The sequence below is a fragment of the Bombina bombina genome, chromosome 4, assembly GCF_027579735.1.
Source record: "Bombina bombina isolate aBomBom1 chromosome 4, aBomBom1.pri, whole genome shotgun sequence".
NCBI lineage: Eukaryota > Metazoa > Chordata > Amphibia > Anura > Bombinatoridae > Bombina > Bombina bombina.
The window spans coordinates 572,586,579-572,605,352 of record NC_069502.1 but is presented as its reverse complement, the minus strand read 5'-3'; positions in this window follow the sequence as shown (position 1 = coordinate 572,605,352).

The following is an 18,774-nucleotide window of genomic DNA, read 5'->3' as shown; positions in this document are numbered from 1 at the left end:
TAAACCGTGTCACTATACAGTACCACTATATACAGTACGGGGAGACTGGACCATGTCACAGACTACTGTGGTCACTTTATAAAGTACTGGGGCGGGTAGGGTCAGGCCAGCCATCTCACTGGCAGATTACAGACTGTGTCACTAACTCACTATATACAGCACTGGTGTGTTAAACAGTGTCACTATATACAGTAATAGGGGGTCAGGCCATCTCACAGACTGTGGGCACAGGGTACCCACTTTTGCAGACATGTAATCTGATTCAAACTTTTATTTGGGGGTGGTGGGGGGGGGGGGCTTCTTAGATTCTTGCACCTGGGCCCTGTGGTTTCTAGTTATGCCTCTGGGTGTTGCTACACTTGTAGATTATATGTATAATATAGGACAGCAGTCCATCCAAATACGGTGTCACTACACCTGTAGCTTCAATAGATATATTAAATAACTAAAAATATTTTTTTTAAAAACATGCCCCCTAAAAGAAAGTTATCTTTAGATGAACAATCTGATGCAAAAAGGAGGCAAAATGAGAGGGATAAAAAAAATAAAAATTAAAATGACTGATGAAGAAAGGGCCCATTTAAGGGAAGCAAAAGCAGTTTAGAAAAAAAGAGAGCAATATGACAGAAAACCAGAGACATAAAGAACAACAAAGAAACACATTTGCTCATAGAAAAGAATGTGCAGAAAATGAACGATCTCAAACAAAAAGACAGCTTAGCATAAGCAATACAGAAAGGGAATGTAAAAGAAAACAGTGCAAGTCCTGTTCAACGCCATCGTACATATTTTGCAAAACATATTAAAAACATTGCTGCAATTGAGAGATATGATGATTCATTTGATGATCATAACTGTGGAGAGCTAAATGTTATATGCACCAACTGTGATGCAGACAATTTTCCAAAAGAACAGCCATCAGACAAACTATTTAGTCAATGCTGCAGCAAAGGAAAAGTAATTATTTAACCTATTAAAGTCGCTCCTTTAATACAAAGCCTAATGACAGGAACATAAACATTCAAAAAACTTTTACAAAAACATTCGATCTTTAAATAATTCTTCAGCATTTGTTTCAATGGGGGCGAATATTGCCCCTCCTCCCGGTTATGGGCCATACTGCTTTAGAATTAATGGACAAATTTATCACAAAACTGGATTACTTAATCCTTCCAATGAGGATAACCGAAAGTTTGCACAACTATATATTCTTGATCCTGATGAGGCTGCACAACAGCGCCTTATGATTAATGAAAATGCAAATTGCAACCCTGAGCTAATCACTGAGATGAGTTATTATTTGGCTTTAAACAATCCTTTTGCTAAAGCATGCAAAATGTTGTATGAAGTAGAACAGGAATGCTTAGAAGATGCATCTCAAAATGGTGTTACACCTGCAACAGTGACCATGGTAATAGTACAAGATCGTAAAAACGATTAACGTATATATAATGCTCCTTGGTGTAATGAGGTAGCTATTATTATTGAGTGATATCTTATTATTCATTGTCGAATTCCTAACAATGAAAAAAAAACAGAAAGATTAACAACTAGATTACGAGTTGTGCGTTAGGGTAAAAAAGCAGCGTTAAGAGGTCCTAACGCTGCTTTTTTACGCCCGCTGGTATTACGAGTCTTGAAGGTTTAGGTGTACCGCACACTTCTTTGGCCTTACCGCAAAACGACTTACGTAAACTTCATAAAGTCTTTTTTCTATGGGACTTCCATAACGCCGGTATTACGAGTCTGTCCTGGGGGGGCAAAAAGTGAGCGGTACAGCCTACCCTGTCAAGAGTCCTAACGCATTTAAATGTTAGTAGTTAAGAGTTTTATGGTACAATGCCGTAACATAAAACTCATAAATAAAGTGCTAAAAAGTATACTAACACCCATAAACTACCTATTAACTCCTAAAACGAGGCCTTCCCGCATCACAAACACTATAATAAAAATTGTAACCCCTAATCTGCCGCTCCGGACACCGCCGCCACCTACATTATATTTATGAACCACTAATCTGCTGCCCCCAACATCGCCAACACCTACATTATATTTATTAACCCCTAATCTGCCGCCCCCAATGTCGCCGCCACTATAATAAACATATTAACCCCTAAACCACCGCACTCCCACCTCACAAACATTAGTTAAATATTATTAAACCCTAATCTGCCATCTCTAACATCACCGCCACCTACCTACATTTATTAACCTCTAATCTGCCGCCCCCAACATTGCCGCCACTTTATTAAAGTTATTAACCCCCTAAACCTAAGTCTAACCCTAAACCTAACACCCACTAACTTAAATATACTTTAAATAAATGTAAATAAATATTACTATCATTAACTAAATAATTCCAATTTAAAACTAAATACTTACCTATAAAATAAACCCTACGCTAGCTACAATATAACTAATAGTTACATTGTATCTATCTTAGGGTTTATTTTTATTTTACAGGCAAGTTTGTATTTATTTTAACTAGGTAGAATAGTTATTAAATAGTTATTAACTATTTAATAACTACCTAGCTAAAATAAAGACAAATTTACGTGTAAAATAAAACCTAACCTAAGTTACAATAACACCTAACACTACACTATAATTAAATAAATTAACTAAATTAAATACAATTACCTAAATTAAATTAAATTAGCTAAAGTACAAAACCCCCCACTAAATTACAGAAAATAATAAACAAATTACAGATATTTAAACTAATTACACCTAATCTAATAGCCCTCTTAAAATAAAAAAGCCCCCTCAAAATAAAAAAAAAAACCCTAGCCTAAACTAAACTACCAATAGCCCTTAAAAGGGCCTTTTGCGGGGCCTTGTCCCAAAGTAATCAGCTCTTTTACCTGTATAAAAAATACAAACAACCCCCCCAACAGTAAAACCCACCACCAACACAACCAAACCCCCCAAATAAAATACTATCTAAAAAAATCTAAGCTACCCATTTCCCTGAAAAGGGCATTTGGATGAGAATTGCCCTTAAAAGGGCAGTTAGCTCTTTTGCCACCCAAACACTAACCTTAAAATAAAACCCATCCAATACACCCTTAAAAAAAACTAACACTAACCCCCTAAAGATACGTCTTCATCCAAGCCGGGCCAAAGTCCTCAATGAAGCCGGGAGAAGTCTTCATCCAAGCTGTGTGAAGTGGTCCTCCAGACGGGCAGTAGTCTTCATCCAGACAGCATCTTCTATCTTCATCCATCTGGTTTGGAGCGGGTCCATCTTCAAGACATCCGATGCGGAGCATCCTCTTCATCTGACGACTAAAGCTGAATGAAGGTACCTTTAAGTGACATCATCCAAGATGGTGTCCCTTGGATTCCGATTGGCTGCTAGAATTCTATCAGCCAATCGGAATTAAGGTAGACAAAATCCTATTGGCTGATGCAATCAGCCAATAGGATTGAAGTTTAATCCTATTGGCTGATCCAATCAGCCAAAAGGATTGAGCTCGCATTCTATTGGCTTTTATTGGATGAAGAATTCTCCTGGCTTCGTTGAGGACTTCGGCCCGGCTTGGATGAAGACGTCTCCCGGTAAGTCGATCTTCCGGGGGTTAGTGTTAGTTTTTTTTAAGGGTTTATTGGGTGGGTTTTATTTGTAGGTTAGGATTTTGGCGGCAAAAGAGTTAACTGCCCTTTTAAGGGCAATGCCCATCCAAATGCCCTTTTCAGGGCAATGGGGAGCTTAGGTTTTTTTAGATAGTATTTTATTTGGTGAGTTTGGTTGTGTGGGTGGTGAGTTTTACTGTTGGGGGGTTGTTTGTATTTTTTTTACAGGTAAAAGAGCTGAATACTTTGGGACAAGGCCCCGCAAAAGGCCCTTTTAAGGGCTATTGATAGTTTAGTTTAGGCTAGGTTTTTTTTTTTTTTTTTGGGGGGCTTTTTATTTTAATAGGGCTATTAAGTGTTATTAGTTTAAATATCTGTAATTTGTTTATTATTTTCTGTAATTTAGTGTTTTTTTGTACTTTAGCTAATTTAATTTAATTTAGGTAATTGTATTTAATTTAATTTAGTTAATTTAGTTAATTATAGTGTAGTGGTAGGTGTTATTGTAACTTACGTTAGGTTTTATTTTACACGTAAATTTGTCTTTATTTTAGCTAGGTAGTTATTAAATAGTTAATAACTATTTAATAACTATTCTACCTAGTTAAAATAAATACAAACTTGCCTGTAAAATAAAAATAAACCCTAAGATAGATACAATGTAACTATTAGTTATATTGTAGCTAGCTTAGGGTTTATTTTATAGATAAGTATTTAGTTTTAAATAGGAATTATTTAGTTAATGATAGTAATATTTATTTAAATTTATTTAAATAATATTTAAGTTAGTGGGTGTTAGGTTTAGGGTTAGACTTAGGTTTAGGGGTTAATAACTTTAATATTGTGGTGGCGACATTGGGGACGGCATATTAGGGGTTAATAAATGTAGGTAGGTGGCGGCGATGTTAAGGGCGGCAGATTAGGGGTTAATTATATTTAACTAATGTGTGCGAGGCGGGAGTGCGGCAGTTTAGGGGTTAATATGTTTATTATAGTGGTGACGACGTTGGGGCGGCAGATTAGGGGTTAATAAGTGTAGGTAGGTTGCAGCGACATTGGGGGTGGCAGATTAGGGGTTAATAAATATAATGTAGGTGTCAGTGATGTTGGGGGCAGCAGATTAGGGGTTCATAAATACAATGTAGGTGGTGGCAGTGTCCGGAGCGGCAGATTAGGGGTTAATAAGTGTAGGTAGGTTGCAGCGACATTGGGGGTGGCAGATTAGGGGTTAATAAATATAATGTAGGTGTCAGTGATGTTGGGGGCAGCAGATTAGGGGTTCATAAATACAATGTAGGTGGTGGCAGTGTCCGGAGCGGCAGATTAGGGGTTAATAATAATATAATGTAGGTGTCGGCAATTTCGGGGTGGCAAATTAGGGGTTAATAAGTGTAAGATTAGGGGTGTTTAGACTCGGGGTTCATGTTAGGGTGTTAGGTGTAGACATAAATTTAATTTCCCCATAGGAATCAATGGGGCTGCGTTAGGGAGCTTTACGCTGCTTTTTTGCAGGTGTTAGACTTTTTTCAGCCGGCTCTCCCGTTGATTTCTATGGGGAAATCGTGCACGAGCACGTACGACCAGCTCACCTCTGACTTAAGCAGTGCTGGTATTGGAGTGTGGTAATGAGCAAAATTTGGCTCAACACTCACTTCTTGTCTTTTAACAACGGGTTTCTGAAAACTCGTAATACCAGCGCTGCAGGTAAGTGAGCGGTGAGTGAAAACTGCTCGTTAGCACCGCACAGCCTCTAATGCAAACTCGTAATCTAGCTGTAATTATTTTAGATCCAGATTTGAAGCCAATGTTGTATCCACTTCTTTTCCCTTTTGGGGACCAAAGTTGGTCACCTAAAATGAAACTTAATTACAACCCTACTACTACGGTTTCAAACATAATAAGTCATTCTTTAGCAAAGTCAAGAGAAAGGGTCACACAAATGCAATTTTATGGGTACAAGCTTTCTATCCGACACAAGTTTAACACATTTCTGACCCAGCAGTACTTTGTAGATGCATACGTTAAGACAGAAGGTAATCGTTTAAACTATGTTAGATAATATCAGTCAAAATTGAGGGTTGAAAAGTACAAAGGTCTCATGGACCATCTTCAAAGTGTAGCTGTAGACCAGAGCTTACTTCCAGGAAAAGCAGTTATACTTCATCTACTTTCCAAGGTAGTCCAAGTAACATGGTACAGAATTACCAAGATGCCATGGCTATTGTTGGAAAGTATGGGAACCCTGATTTTTTTCATAACCATGACATGTAAACCAGAAAGGTCTGAAATTGTTGTTAATCTCAGCAGTGAAATTTCATCCTGATTTAGTGGCAAGAGTTTTTAATTTAAAACTTCAAAAACGTCTTTATGATATCACAAAGAAACATGTTTTGGGTAAACCAGCTGCAAAAGTTATGTTATTGAATTTCAGAAACGTGGTTTACCTCATGCACATATTTTGCTTATTTTATCTGCAGAAGATACGCCTAAAAATGCTGAAATAATTGATAGCTTTATCCCCGGTTGCAATTGTAACCAAGCACATGATACATGGGCCCTGTGGGGAGCATAATCTAAGATCTCCATGTATGGTTGATGGTGTTTGCTCTAAGCAATTTCCAAAATCCTCCCAGGAATAAACTTTGATCAATGTAGATGGTTATCCACTTTACAAGAGATCCAAAAAAACTGTTTCTATTGAAACAAATGGAAAAACAATTGATAACTGTTGGGTTTTACCATACAACCCATACTTGACAATAAAATAAAACTACCATATTAACATAGAAATCTGTGCTTCCATAAAAAGTGTAAAGTACATATTCAAATATATTTATAAAGGGCATGACTGCTCTAATATAGCAATTAAAGAACATGAAACTCTTCTTCATGATGAGATAACTTCCTTTATGGATTCTCAATATGTCATTGCTCCAGAAGCAGCATTGCGGCTTTTTGGTTTCCATTGGTACCATCAATTGCATACCATCAGGCAATTACAAGTTTGCCTTCCTGGAGTACAGTCAATATATTTTACTGAAGATAATATTGAAACTGTTGTAGAAAGAACACAATTAAGAGATACCACTTTGACTGCTTGGTTTAAGTTAAACCAAGAAGATTTGTCAGCTCATGCCTTTCTTTTCACTGATATTCCTCAGCATTTTGTTTTTCATCAAAAGTCAACAAAATGGAAAAAAAAAGAGTACAAGATTGAGCAAATAACACCATTGGTCGCATGTACTCTGTAAATCTAACTTCAGATGTTGAGAGATTTTGTTTATGATTACTTTTACTCCATGTTAAAAGAGCAACTTCTTTTGAAGATATCCGAATAGTTGATGGAGTTCAATTTTACACATTTAAAAAAGCAAGACACCCTGGTCACACACTAGAGTGTCAAAATTGTTTTAAATGATGCACTGGATGCACAGGATATCTTGATTTATAATGGCAAAAATTGTCAGCATTTTGGTTTACCAAATCCTCCAAACAATTTACCAGAATATATTATACTGCTTTGGAAAGTTATACTGGAGTCCAAATAAAGGCATCTTTTAATGATCTTCAAAGTTTTGAAGAAATCATTGCTGCATCAGAAAATGACACTTTACCACAAAGGTGTGATTTCCTTGATGTCCTGGTGGTAGTGGTAAAACCTACCTATACAAGACTTTGTTGAGGACATTTAGAGGAAACAGTGAGGTATCATTACCAGTTGCTTCAACAGGTATTTCGGAAAATTTGCTTGAAGGTGGACAAACATACCACTCGCAGTCTAAGTTGCCAGTTCCTTTGTTGGATACTTCAACATCTTCCATGAGGGAAACCTCTAATGATGTGCAAATGATTTGTACAGAAAAGATTATTATTTGGGATGAATCTACCATGTCTTCTAGTGATGCACTCAGATGCGTCAACAAATTCCTTCAAGAGCTGATGAATAACAACAAACCTTTTGGAGGAAAAACAATTCTGCTTGGAGGTGATTTTAGACAAACTCTTTCTGTTGTTGCACATGGAAGTAGATCAGCTATAGTTAAAGCCAGCATGAAATTCAATCCACTCTGGCATAAGTTTAAGATCCTGAGGTTAGCTCTTGGCTTTTAAAGCTTGGAGATGGACTACTGACAAACGAGCATGGCTTTCATGAAGATATTTTTGAAATTCCATCTCAAATGATCTGCAAAGACTCCATTGTAAAGGAGATTTTTGGTGAACAGTTAAAAGATTCTGATGCTTTTAAGTTTGCCAAAATGGCAATTTTATGTCTAAAAAATAGTGATGTTGACAAGATCAATGAAGAAGTTCTTAGTTTGTTAGAAGGTGAAACCTCTACTTATTTAATCACTGATTCTATTGATGATGAATCACAGAAAGACAGGAATAATTACCCAGTTGAGTTTTTTAAATGAATTGTCTCTTTCTGGAATGCCAGTTCATAAACTCAATCTTAAAATTGGCAGTATTATTATGCTTTTGCGTAACCTTAATACTAAGAGAGGTCTCTGTAATGGCACCAGATTGGTTGTGAAAGCTTTGTGGAAAAATTTAATTATTGCTCAACTACTAACAGGTACTGCTGAAGGGTAAAATATATTTATTCCTTGAATAGACTTAGCCCCAAGTAATACAGAACTTACTTTTATATTATGAAGAAGACAATTTACAGTTAAATTGGCATTCGCTATGACTATTAACAAGTCTCAAGGTCAAACTTTGGATAGAGTTGGCATCTATTTGCCTGAACCTGTTTTCAGCCATGGTCAGCTATATGTAGCTTTCTCTCGAGTAAAAAGCTCTGCTGATGTAAAAGCTAAAGTCATAGATTAACGAGAACAAGGCTACTTATAAACAGGAAGTGATGCCTGTTTCACAAACAAATGTGGTCTACAACAAAATATACTCAAATTAGACATAATTAGAAGAACAGCAATTTTGGATATATTTAGGACAGCAGTCCATCCAAATAGGGTGTCACTACACCTGAAGCTTAAATATATATATATATATATATATATATATATATATATAAAATAAGTGTGACCAAATAGGGTGTTGCTTTACCTGTAGCTTTATATATATATATATATATATATATAAAATATATTTGATATATTTAGGACAGCAGTCCGCTTAAATATTTATAAAAAAAACAGACTTACCAAATAGGGGCCTAGATTACGAGTTGTGCGTTAGCCTTAAAAAGCAGCGTTAAGAAGTCCTAACACTGATTTTTAATGCCCGCTGGTATTACGAGTCTTGAAGGTAGACTTTTTTGGCCAGACTCGGAAATACCGAAAATCCACTTACGTCAATTGCGTTTCCTATATTTTCAATGGGACTTGCATAGTGACGGTATTACGAGTCTGACCAAAAGTGAGCGGTAAACCCTCTCCTGTTAAGCCTGGTACCGCATTTAAACGTCAGTAGTTAAGAGTTTTACACTACAACGCCGTAGCATAAAACTCTTAACTAAAGTGGAAAGAAGAGGAAGCTCCGCGTTGGATGTCTTGAATATGGACCCGCTCCGCGCGGGATGGATGAAGATAAAAGATGCCATCTGGATGAAAACTTCTGCCCATCTGGAGGACCACTTCTGCCCGTCTGGAGGATCACTTCTGCTGGATTCGTTGAGGACTTTGGCCCGGTTGGGTGAAGACTTCTCACGGTAGGGTGATCTTCAAGGGGTTAGTGTTAGTTTTTTTTAAGGGGGTATTGGGTGGGTTTTAGAGTAGGGTTGGTTGTGTGGGTGGTGGGTTTTAATGTTGGGGGGGAATTGTAATTTTTTTTACAGGTAAAAGAGTTGATTACTTTGGGGCAATGCCCTGCAAAAGGCCCTTTTAAGGGCTATTTGTAATTTAGTGTAGGGTAGGGCTTTTTTTTTTGTACTTTAGATAATTTTATTTAATTGTAATTAATTGTATTTAATTTAGGTAATTAATTTAATTGTAGTGTAGTGTTAGGTGCAATTGTAACTTAGGTTAGGTTTTATTTTACAGGTACTTTTGTATTTATTTTAGCTAGGTAGTTATCAAATAGTTAATAACTATTTAATAACTACTCTACCTAGTTAAAATAAATACAAAGTTGCCTGTAAAATAAAAAATAAACCCTAAGCTAGCTACAATGTAACTATTAGTTTTAAATAGGAATTATTTAGTTAATTGTAGTAATTTTATTTAGATTTATTTTAATTATATTTAAGTTAGGGTGTGTTAGGGTTAGGGTTAGACTTAGGTTTAGGGGTTAATAACTTTATTATAGTGGCGGCGACATTGGGGGCGGCAGATTAGGGATTAATAAATAAAATATAGGTGTCGGCGATGTTGGGGGCGGCAGATTAGGGGTTTATAAATATAATGTAGGTGGCAGCGGTGTCTGGAGCGGCAGATTAGGGGTTAATAATATAATGCAGGTGTCTGCGATGTCGGGCGGCCGATTAGGGCATAATAAGTGTAAGATTAGGGGTGTTTAGACTCGGGGTTCATGTTAAACTGTTCGGTATAGACATAAATGTATTGTCCCCATAGGAATCAATAGGGCTGCGTTAGGAGCTTTACTCTGCTCTTTTGCAGGTGTTAGGTTTTTTTTCAGCCAGCTTCCCCCCATTGATTCCTATGGGGAAATCGTGCATGAGCACGTTTTACCAGCTCACCGCTAACGTAAGCAGCGCTGGTAAAGAGGTGAGATGTGGAGCAAAATTTTGCTCTACGCTCACTTTTTTGCAGCTAACGCTGGGTAATACCAGAGCTGTCTGTAAGTGAGCGGTGAGCATAAACTGCTCGTTAGCACCGCACAGCCTCTAACGCAAAACTCGTAATCTAGGCAAGGGTGTTGCTGCATCTGTAGCTTAAAAAATAAATAGACTGCCCTCTGGGCAAGCTTATCACCTAGTATGTTATATTTACATTTTAGTCAGAAATGTATCTATGGTATTGGCATTCCCTAGTTCCTTAGGCAATGAGTTCCACAATTTGATTGCTCTTACAGTGAAAAACATTTCCATTGCTATAGATTAAATCTCCTTTCCTCTAGCCTTAAAGTGTGGCCTCTTGTCATAAACATTTTCCTTGGAATAAACAGAGTTTCCACCATCTCTGTATATGGGCCTTGAATATATTTATATGGAATAATCATGTCACCTCTCAAGCCTTTTTTTTCTAGTGTAAACTGACCCAATTTGACTAAATCTCCTCATAGGTATGAACTTTTTGTAATTCTACAATATCCCTTTTATAAAATTAGTCCCCAGATCTGCACTCCATACTAAAGGTGATGCTTTACCGGTGATTTAGAGGATATAGGAAATTAATTATGCTTTCCTCTCTTGCATCTATACCTATATTAATCCACGCTAGTATATTATTAGCCTTTAGAGCCTCTGCCCTGCATTACCCACTTATTCTTAACTTGTTATCTATATATACACTTAAATTAATTTCCTTGTCTATTTTACTATATCTAGTCCCATTTAAATAATAGACAGGGATAGGCAAGGTGTCCGTTTTGCGTTGGGGAGGGACTCGGGATGAATAGAATCCTCCTTGACACATGTGGCGCCATGTTTTGCAGGGTTGGGGCAGCGCCGTCATGAGGAAGCCACTCAGTAGAGGGAAAATTACTCCGAGTGAGATGATAGAGGGACGATTCAAGAAGCAAGCTGCAATTGCACTGTGTTTCTTTATATGCAAAGGTAAAGCATACAAAAGCAATGCACTTTAACAGGCAGCGACCTGAGATCTAGTGATGATTATAAGGAAACAATAGTGTAATTTTAGCTTGTGTCCTGCTTTTGCACATCTCTAGTTTACCTATGTTATAAATGTATTCCAATTTTAATTTCTTCAGTTGAAGACAATAGCTATTCTGATATCCCAGAATGTCATGATATATAAATGCTCAATACTATTTTGTAATTTTGGCTGTGTACATTTTAATTTAAAATGCATAATATTTATAAATTCAGAAGAATAGCTAAGAAAAATAATAGAAAACTACTATACATAGAAAATTACAATAACATTTGTTTAATGTTTTTTCACATACAAGTTACAGTTCTGTCTGTTTTTGTATTTATTTATTTTTTTCTCTCTGAAAGATTAGATTTTTAACCATTAATAATAATAATGAAATTTAAGAAACTTGTGGGGTTTCACAAACTAACAGGTCACAAAGAGGCCAGCATTCTATGACACTTTCATTTTTGTTACTGTATTCTTTATGCCCTAAAGCCAACAAAATGGTGATATTTTCTTTAACCTTTTTGCACCACACACAATATAATATATGATCAAGTTAGATTGATGGAAATTTTGTTTTCATTAAATTGACACTAAACCCAATTTTTTTTTTTTTTTTTTCATGGTTCAGGTAGAGCGTGCAATTTTAAGCAACTTTCTAATTTATTCCTATTATCAATTTCTCTTCGTACTCTTGGTATCTTTATTTGAAAAAACAGGAATGTAGGCTTAGTAGCTGGCCCATTTTTGGTTGAGCACCTGGGTAGAGCTTGCTGATTGGTAGCTAAATGTAGACCTTGGTGTCCTTCACTAAGATCTGTACTTTGGAAAATGTCCGCCGCAACTTGGGTCCATGCCTATCCCTGATAAAAGATAATCTGCAGATCTTTACTTCCAAAATTTAAAACCTTACATATAACAGTATACAATACACTGACCTTTCACAATTTGTATCACTGCAAAAATTGTGACTGATATTTAATCCTTTCTCAAAATCTTTTATAAAAATATTAAAAAGAACAGGACCCAGTACTTATCCATCTAATTACTCTTGTCCAGTGGGAGCATGATTAATTTACTACAACTCATTTTTCTGTTTTTTTATCCAGTTATCTACCCATAAAATAACATTTTCAGATATTCCCAGTCCCATAATTTTGTTTAATAATCTCTTGTGTGGTACTGTATCAAAAGCCTTTGCAAAATACAAGTATACCACAACAACTTATTCACCTTTATCTATAGACTTGCTTACTCATAGAATCAAAACAGATTAGTTTGACATCATCTATTTCTCATAATACCATGCTGATTTGAACTCATAATCTTGTTGTCACTAATATACTATAATATATAATCCTTTATAATTCTATCCAGTAGCTTCCCACTACCGATGTCAGGCTTATTGATCTATAGCTTCCTGTGTAAGTGCTGCTTCCCTTTCTAAAAAGTGGTACTACATCAGCTTTATGCAACTCCTAGGGTACTATGTTTAAGGATTATGAGTCTTGATAGTCAAACTTTGGATATGACGGTGCTAAGTTCCTTTAGCGCCCTTGGGTGTATTCTACCTTATCCTGGACTTTATTTTCTGTGATATTATCTTTTTTTCCCCTGATATCATCTAAAAATAACCAGTTATTGATGTGCTCTTGTATGTTCTAGTTTGTTTCAATGTTTCTCCCATTGGTTCCTCTTTTGTATATAACAAAGAAAATAAATATTTTAGCACCTCCACATTCCCGTGGTCAAGTTTAATCATGCGGCCCTTCTCACATTTTATTGTACCTATATTTTGTTTTCCGTTTTAGATTTTTTGCTATTTATATACTTTTTATAATTTATTTTAGAATAATTTTTGATTAACCTTTAATTTTAGATATTTGCTAACCTGCTTGCTATTTTGCATACTTTATTAAATTCCTTATATATTTGGAATGATGAGTCTGTACTTTTAACTTTTGATAGTGTTAATTTAAAGACTGTTGGGATGTTAAGTGTTTTGGTTTAGCTTACGTGGTGTTTTTAAATTAAAGGCAATTGTAATACATTAGTAAACATTTTTTATTTATTTTAATTTTTTTTTATTCAACAAAAAGACTACCTTGAATTAAAATAATTTGACATCAGTATCCCAGTCCATAAGAAAACACATTTTGCATGGATTTTACAAGGTTTTTGAGTCTTTCCAAATATTTGTCTGTTTGCATGGCTTTGTTCGGTGTGTATACAAGATTATTTAAAATAATAAAGTCTCTCTTAGTCCATATAATTGAGAGAAATTTACACAAAGACATAAAGGGAAGATGCCTTCTTTTGTGGATCAATATGTGCATTACTATTATATCCTAAAGCCTATGAAATAATCACCTAATTAATATTAGCTCTATTGATCATCTCTATGTGACAGTATGTTACACTCATCCCAAAGGCAGGACCGGTAAAACTGACTAAATCAACAAAGATTAATCTCTTCCATCCCATGTAAATCTTAATGACAAACCACTCCTCCAGGGGTGAGTCTAATCAATAGGCTATACTCCCAGAGGCATATTATACCATGCTTGCCTGTCAGACCTGTGTTCAAACATTAAGTGTATTCACCTTAAAAACAATATAATTTAGAGACTACCCTTAGTGTGTTCCACTATTTACATGCTATTTGGCTATACAAGCAGTGATATTTAAAACTAAATGTTGCAACTGGGTAGGGATTATGTGATCAGACATCACAAAATTTGTATGATTAAAGGGCCACTAATTTCAAAATTGAAGTTTAGTGATTCAGATAAGGCATGCAATTTAAAAAAAACAACATACTTCCATTATAAAAATGAACACATTATTTTTATAAGTACACTTTCTGAAAAACCATCTCCTTCTGCGCATGTGCAAAAGTGCTCAGTACATACATATATGCATTTTGTGATGGCTGTCACATGAGATAGGGAAGGGAAAACTTGATTAACTTTGAAATTTACTAGAAAATATTCTACTGCTCATTTCAAATTTAAAGTAAATGTTATTGCATTGTTCTTTTTATTGTGAATTTCTCAAGAATTAAATTCTACTGTATTTAAGACCTTTAAACTTTAAGGGGTAGATTAACTGTTAAATATAAACGTATTAACAAAAATGCTGCAAGTAAAATGTATCACTGCTTTAATGGTAACATTCTAAGTGCACCAGCACTTTGGCGGTTGGCACACCACACGCACATTGGCTCCGATCCTGACTGCACAGGTAGCCTGCTCAATTGGCTCGTTACTGCACGTGTAGTCAGTCAGTGTGAGGGTTTGAGTGAGAGACGAGTGACGAGCAGAGGCAGGTGAGCGAGGAGGGCAGCTAGAGATGGCTACTCGGATAGTGGTGGTGAGTCAGTGTGAGGCTGAGTGGCATTGTGGCAGGCTGCCAGGCTGATTAAATTGAACCAGTAACTGAAGTAGTGGACTGGACAGGTGTCAGCTGGTCAGTAGCGCAATGTCCGCAACCTGTGAGGCTGAGCATTTTAGGGGAGTATCAAGGCTGAACCATCTCACAGACTGTATAACTTCACAGTCACACACTACATATAGTACTGGCTGGGGGGTAGTAGGGACCTAGGGTCACCATAATATCACCATATCACCATAAAAAGCATGGCTCAGTGCAAATGGGCAGCCAAGGAGCCAAATCACTGCTGCATATGTGTAATGAACAATTAATAACTGCATAACAACTCAATATACTACAAAATGCTTTTTTTTTCCTTGCTAACATTAGATTTTCATATTTAGTTGCAGAACACCATAATGGTCTTAATTATATTTGAATGGTCCAACTCCATACTACATTTGTAACATTGCCTGTGAGTATCAGTACTGTAAGTTTTAACTACAAGAAAATTAAAGCAGACTTTCATTCTAGTATCTCTACATTACAGATGGTTTGTATTTATTTTGATAGAAATGATGTTGAATGTATAAAAAGTTATTTTAGCCAGAAAACAAACTGCTATAAATTGGGTTGACAACTGTGCATCATGCATGGGAATTGTGGCCAATTAAGTGGTTAAATCATTTGCAATAAAATGGTTAAATATTGCTGTCTCTGTGATACTCTTAATGCTGTAAAATACTAACTTGGCAACATAGAACAAGCCACGGGGTCATTAAGTCATGGCTCATAGAATTACAATTTTTATTCCTCTCTCTATGAACCATTTGATTTTGGCTCCTTTGATATTTGATTTATATTTAATATAATAATAATAAAGTTTTGTTATTCCATGACCTCACAGAGTGATGACTGTAATGAGGCTGCACAACAGCGCCTTATGATTAATGAAAATCCAAATTGCAACCCTGAACTAATGACTGAGTTGAGTTATTTTATGGCTTTAAACAATCCTTTTGCCAAAGCATGCAAAATGTTGTATGAAGTAGAACAGGAATGCTTAGAAGATGCATCTCAAGATGGTGTTACACCTGCAACTGTGACCATGGCAATAGTACAAGATCGTAAAAATGATCAATGTAGATATAATGCTCCTCGGTGTAATGACGTTGCTATTATTTTTCAAAATGCTGATGATGAACCTCCTCTTGAGTGAGATCTTATTATTCAATTTTTTTTTTGGGGGGGTAGGACGATGGGGGTGACCCTTCTTAGATTCTTGCACCTGGGCCCTGTGGTTTCTAGTTACACCTCTGATTTTAAAGTTATTTAATTTCTAAAGAAAGTGCTGATTTTCTGAAAAAAAATCATTGATTTATAATTGGGATTTTTGGCCAGTTCTACAGCTGGCATGGCTGAATGTACTTTCATAAAACTTAGCATGCTGGTCTAATGCTCTTTGGTAGTTTGAAGTTTATAACTGTTATTATTTTTTAAGTTATTGCTTACAAATTAGCTTTTGTTTCGCAACAATCAAATTGTGGAACTCATTACCTAAGGAGGTAGCAAATGTCAATAACTTAGTTACATTTTTAAATGATTTTGATACATTTCTGGCTAGAAACAGAATTCAGGAATATGATTACTTGTGTTAAATGGGTAACATTTTAAAATGGGATTAATGTAAGCTTAACTAGAGCTTTTATTGTAATTATAATACGATTTTTATAGGTTGAACTCGATGGATGTCTGTCTTGTTGCAACCTCATCTACTTTGTTACTATGTTAAGAGTCCACAGTCCAACTAGTTGGTCAGTTATGCCACTTGACATCCTCAGTAAAATGATTCTTATTCAGCACATTATCAGTGTAGCTGTAGTGCAGCAGCCTGTCAGCAGGGGGAGTCTACAATCAGCTTCTTCAGTCCTGAACTTACATTTTACTCTTAAAATGATGTGGGAAATAAAGTAACTGTGATGCACATGCCAGATGCACACTACATTTCAAGCCCTGTTGCATGCCTCCTGATTTGCTATTTAAAGTCCAGTTAAAATGGAATGCGGCTACTGAGGAAATTTGAGATAAAAAATCTTTTTCCATAGAGATGTTCAGGTGATATTTTCTTGGCAGCTTTTTACAGCTATGCTTCATTACTTTAAAGGTTGAAGTGATTCAACATAGAAAGTATTGACACTCTCTGGGATAGTGAATCTTACAGGATGTACATTTTCAGTTTGCAGCAAATTCAATTTAAACTGAAATGTTTTCACTATAATTTAACTTGGATTTGCTTCTAGTTTAGTAACATTATTTCTGTCAGGTAAATAAGTGTATTATAAACTTTGACTAAACGTAACCTGCAAACAACTGGCAAGTTAAAGGGACAGTAAACACCTTGATATTTTTAAATAAAATGTTTATGTATAATGAAACAACTTTGCAATAAATTTGTATTATATATTTTGCCCACTTTTCATGTCATTTAGCTCTGAGCATTTAGCAATTTCTAATTCTTAAAACTTGAAAAGCACCATAAATACTACTTAAAGGGACAGACTACTCCAAAACTTGTATTGTTTAAAAATAAAGGTAATCCCTTTCTTACCCATTCCCCATTTTTGCATAGCCAACATGGTTATATTAATATACTTTGTACCTCTGTGATTACCTTGTATCTTAGCCTAAGCAGACTGCCCCCATATTTCATTTTTTCGGTAGACTTGCATTTTAGCCAATTAGGGCTAACTCATAAATAACTAAATGGGAGTGAGCACAACGTTATCTATATGGAACATATGAACTAGCGCTGTCTACCTGTAAAAAACAGTAAAAATGCACTGAGATAAGAGACAGCCTTCAAGTACTTAGAAATCAGCCTATGAGCAAATCTAGGTTCAGCTTTCAACAAAGAATACCAAGAGAACAAAGCAAATTTGTATATAAAAGTAAATTGGAAAGTTGTTTAAAATTGCATGCCCTGAATCATTAAACTTTAATGTTGACTAGCCTTTCCCTTTAAGGTTATTCAACCCCCGATTGCAATTCAGGTTTATTGTCAAAATGCATAGACTTTAAGCTGTTTGCAATGAACAAAATAAACAAAAGCAATTGAAATAGCTGAACACAATAAATGCTTCAAGTTGTTTACCCTAATTCAAGTGAAAATGCAACTTTTAATGAATTTGGCAGCCTCAAATGTATTTAACCCCTTCATGGCAAGCATCTGTAGTGGTTAGTAGAGATCCCTTTTGCTGTTATGACCTGCTGCAAATGATATGCATAGCCACACACCAGCTTCTGGTAGTGTTCCTGAGGAATCTTAGCCCATTCTTCATGAGTAATGGCCTCCAGTTTAGTAATATTCTTGGGTTTGCATATTGAAACCATCTTCTTCAAATCCCACCAGAGATTTTCTATGGGGTTCAAGTCAAGTGACTGTGATGGCCACTGTAGAATCTTCCAGGACTTCTTCTGCAACCAAGCCTTGGTGGAATTTGAGGTATGCTTGGGATAATTGTCCTGTTTGAAGGCTCAATGAAGCCCAAGCTTCAACTTCCTCAAAGATGGCATTATGTTTTCTCCTATGATTGCCTGATGCTTCAATTAATCCATCTTGCCTTCCACACACTGCAGGTTTCTAGTGCCAGACAATGCAGAGAAGCCCCAGAGCATTTCCAAGCCACCACCATGCTTAACTGTAGGCAGAGTGTTATTTTCAGCATATGCTTCATTCTTCGTCTTCCAGACATTCCCATGATCCACCAGGCCAAAAAGTTCCAGTTTTGTTTCATTGCTCCACAGGACAGAATCCCAAAACAATTGTGACTTATTTATATGATTTTGAACATATTGAAGATGACTTTTCTTGTGCTTTTGGGTCAGTAGTGGTGTACGTCTTGAAATTCTGTAATGGAAACCTTCTGCTTTTAGTACGCGCCTTACTGTGCCAACTGTAACCTCAGTGCCTGTTGCCAACAAGTCTTGTCTTTTGCAGTCACTCAAGGGTTTTTCTCAACCTGCCTTCTCAGAAATCTGGTTGCAACCATTGATAGCTTACTTTTTCTGTCCCGTCCATGTAGAG